Below are 4,347 nucleotides of genomic sequence, written 5' to 3' on the forward strand. Positions count from 1 at the left end.
CTTTCCTGAGCTTAACGTGGATGTAGCTTATCCATAAAAGGATAAGTGAACCACAGTAATCTCTGTATTCTTTGCGTTCTTGTTTGGTTGATTGTGTGTTTTAGAATCTGTGTTTGTGCTTAGTGGCGTAACAGTGGTATCAGAGCCATTTCTTGGAGTCTAGATCTGGTGATTAACGAATTGGAGTCCCGTTAGAAGAGATTTTGCAAAATTAGGGTTTTGTGAAATTAGGGTTTTACGAAATTAGGGTTTCATAAGATTAGGGTTTTGGGAAATTTGGGACTTTTCTAATCATTGATTTCTTTAAGTCTCCAAATAGATCTAAGGAGTCAAATCTTGACAAATCTTGGGTAAAGATTAGGATTCCAGAAATCGCACAAAGATCAGGGCAAAAGAATCCAGGGTTTACAATTTGGGGCTTTTATAAAACCAATCCAAAATGACCACAAACACCACCACACGATTAGAAGTAAACCAATACGATGGGAAAAGCTGGATGAAGAAGATGAAAGCCCTCCTTTCACATAACAAGGTTGCAATCGCACTGAAAAAGGATCCCAAGAAATGGTTAGAGGAAAGACTGAAGAAGAATGTAGAGATTGACGAAGAAGCAAACAGCTTGATCATGATGAATCTCTCGGACAGTGTACTTCGAAAAGTAGATGGATTTTTCTAAACTCCACTTAGTTTATGGGGTAAGTTAGAATCTTCATATGCCTTACAATCTGTATCGAATCTGGCTTTCTTAAAGGGAGCCTTATTCTCTTATAAAATGGATAATTCAAAGTCTATTGAGGAGAATTTAAATGAATTCCTTAAGATGAATCTAATATTGAAAGGCACAGACCAAGAACTAGGAGAGACAAGTCGTGCCATGATACTGCTAAACTCTTTAACGGATGACTACCAAGTAGTCAAGAATGCCCTACAGTACTTTGGTACTGTACCCAGTGTAGACTTGATTGTTGCCAGACTTAAGGCTAGGGAGTTAGAGCTTAAAACCCTTAAGAGGAACAACAATACCCTGTTTGTGAATGGTAAATTAGAAACTGGTCAACCTAGTACAGGATACTAGCCTAGTCAGGGGGGTGAGAATAAGAAAAAATGGAAAGGGAACAGTAAAGCCAAGACTAAAACTAGGAAGTGTTACTACTGTAAAAGACAGGCCATCTAAAGAAAAATATTTTGACTAGAAGAAGAAACAGAAATTAGGAAATACAAAGATCAACCTGGCCATGACAGGCTTTTCACAAGTGTACGAAATCGTGCAAGTAGTAAAACTCGAGTAAACGAGTGTCGAATCCCAAGGGAACTACCTACCAAGTACCAAACTATTATATTCTATTGCTATTTGATTAATCTGAAGTTTAAGAATGAATTTAATGAAAAAGTAAATAAACTAAAAACTAAGTACTAAATAAAGGCAGAATTTGTAAACACTTTGAAGTGAAAATCAATATGACTAAACCTAGGGCATAGATTCCACACCAATTTAATCCTATGCATTGACATCTGTTGTNTTTTTTTTTTCTTTGTATTTTTCATTGAACAAATTTGTAGATGTTGCTTCATATATCAAGGTTAACTTACAAATACATCCACCCTAGACTTTATCTCATTTATGGATGCAGTAATCATATCTCTTTAACTCGATATTCTAACACAAATAATCAAACACTTCAAAGTTTGTCAAAAAGTAAGGGGTAGAGTTTAAACTTATAGAAATTTCAAGACCTAAAGCACCATTTATATTAGAAGCTTCTGCTCTTAGCCTTTACATGGAACTTGAATCAATGTATGTGGATATATGTCTCTTGTTGTAAATCACTTGTAGAGTGATATTTGTCACTAAAAGGGTGTTTCTTCAAGTATTATTATTTTTTGTTTCAGGAATCACAAATGATTCTAAGGACCCATGTGTGGATACTTTCCGGTCAACTACCTTACCCATGTTGAAGCGCTTTGGAGTTCCTTCTGAAGGATTGGGGCTGAAAATAGAGAGTCGTGGATCTCCACCTCATGGTGGGGGACCAGTTATTGTGACTATTCTAGTTATTGATAAGTTAATGGTGAACCTTTGAATTTTCATGTAGTACACTGTAAATAGAATGTTTTCCAAAAGATTACAAGGTATAACCTTGGTGCACAGTGCATTGAAAACAATAACAGCAAAAGACGAGATAGAAGAGGGTAAAGGAAAGTGCATGAAATTAAAAAAAGACTGACAAAAAAAGATAAGAATCTATGGGAGGCTATCTATTTTGTATATTTTTCTTATGCTTTTTCTTTGTACAGCAGTTAATTGGCTTGATGAAGGAATGGTTAAAAGGATTAGAGGGGTCACCTACTCAACCAGAGTGTCTTCTCAGTTTGAAAATAACATGATTCATGCTGCTCGTGGAATCATGAATCCTGTGCTTCCAGATGTTCACATCTTTACTGATCCTGAAGCTGGGAAAGTATGGTCTCATTTTGCTGTAGATATTATCTTTTTTCTTTTAGGGTATATATATATTGTGCTAAGTACAACATATCTCATCAAGAGGAGCAATTTGATGGCAGGTCACCTGGTTATGGAATTTCACTGGTTGCAGAAACTACTTCTGGTTGCTTCATTTCTGCTGATACTGCAGTATCTTATGCACAAGGAGAAGCATGTGAAATTGATAATGATGAGAAGGAGGAGTTGATGCTGGCGGAGAATGTTGGTGAGGAAATTGCTTCATTTCTTCTTGAAGAGATTCAGAAAGATGGAGTTGTAGACTCAACACACCAGGTTTTGTTATATAAATTACTCCTGTATCTTTACATCTTTTGACTTTTCTCATTATTTTGATGAAATATTCTGAAAGATCTCTTTCCATTTCTCTATTGATCGGAATTGAATGATTTGAATTATAAGTTGACTTAGGAATTTAGCACCGTAAGTCATCATTTGTGACTTTAGGCTAATTCTCAACTTCTTCCATCCCTCCAGTCCTGTGGTCTTTTGATGGAAACCGTTTGGTTTATATGACATACCTTTTTAACTCTAATTTATGTTGTCTTCCCTTAACCTTGATAACTAGTTGTTTTTTATCCAAATTTTGGCTCCATAGCATTCCAAGAAGCAAGGCTAATGTGATGTAATCCCCTTTCTTTTTTCTAATAATTTTTCAGCCTGTCTTGAATTATTTTTATTATTGGAGGACTTCTCTTGAAGGATGCAATAGTAAGAACATAAACCTTCTTTTCCCTTGCTTTCTCATTATATAATGTGGAATAGCTTTATCCTCTCAAAAGATTGGGAATAGCCATATTGCAAAACTATTATCCTCTCAAAATACTGGGAATAGCCATATTGCCAAACTACCTACCTTTGTAGTAGAAGTGCACCCTTTTTTCCGATGCAATACAAAGGTTTTTCCCTCAGCTTCTTTTTTCATAAACTTAGTTCTTTCATAAAATATGTACCTTAAAAACATTGTGTTCAGCTTGACAATTACTATGGCTATTAGTATAAAGTGGGGTTCTTATATATATCTTCAGCAGTGTTTATTATTTGCAAAATAAAGCTGAAATATTATCTTAGTTAAGCCAGCATTTTAATACTTATGTGGTGCCTTCAACATCATAGCAACGTGATATAAGGCTTGCATTAATTTGTAGGATTAGCTCACATTTTAGCTTTGATTCCTGTTATTGATACAAAGGAGAGAGAAAAAGGAGAAACCGGAGGAAAAAGAAATAAAATGTTGTGTGTCTCAGTGATGTGTTCCATTAGTTATATTTCCGTTACAGTACCTGACCATAATAGTTGTTATGTTCTGTTTGTAGGGTTTGTTATTTCTTCTCTGTGCATTGTGTGAACCAGATGTTTCGAAGGGTCGTGTTGGAAAGTTGTCGTCATAGCGAATAGAAACACTCAGAAGCATTAGTGATTTTCTTGGTGTTACATTTGACATTAGGCCAGATCCATCAACAGGGACAGTTATACTTAGATGTGTGGATTTTCTTGGTGTTAGGGTTTAGGGTTTCTTGGTGTTTTTCTTGGTGTTACATTTGACATTAGGCCAGATCTATCAACATTGACAGTTATACTTAGATGTGTGGGATGCTGAAATAAGAACCTAGCTAGAAAGGTTTCATGATTATTTCACATAGCAGAAGATGTTATTGATTTTATACAACAGATGGTATGCTTCTTGCTGTGGACAGTTATTTTCAACAGTCGTAGATGCTTCAATTGGTGAGATTAGGATGCTTCTTATGCTCCGTTGGCTTGAAATTTTGATGTGATCATGTTAGCAGAGTAATGAAGATAAATTTTTGAATGATGGAGCTCCTAATTGATTGTTGGTCCGTCCC

General features: G+C 35.5%; 1 pseudogene; it reads left to right on the forward strand.

Annotated features, from left to right (window-relative positions):
* Positions 1-439: 439 nt before the first annotated feature.
* LOC116118625 lies at positions 440-4,011 on the forward strand (annotated as a pseudogene).
* The last annotated feature ends 336 nt before the right edge of the window (positions 4,012-4,347 follow it).

Source organism: Pistacia vera, unplaced genomic scaffold, assembly GCF_008641045.1.
Source record: "Pistacia vera cultivar Batoury unplaced genomic scaffold, PisVer_v2 Contig85, whole genome shotgun sequence".
Lineage (NCBI taxonomy): Eukaryota > Viridiplantae > Streptophyta > Magnoliopsida > Sapindales > Anacardiaceae > Pistacia > Pistacia vera.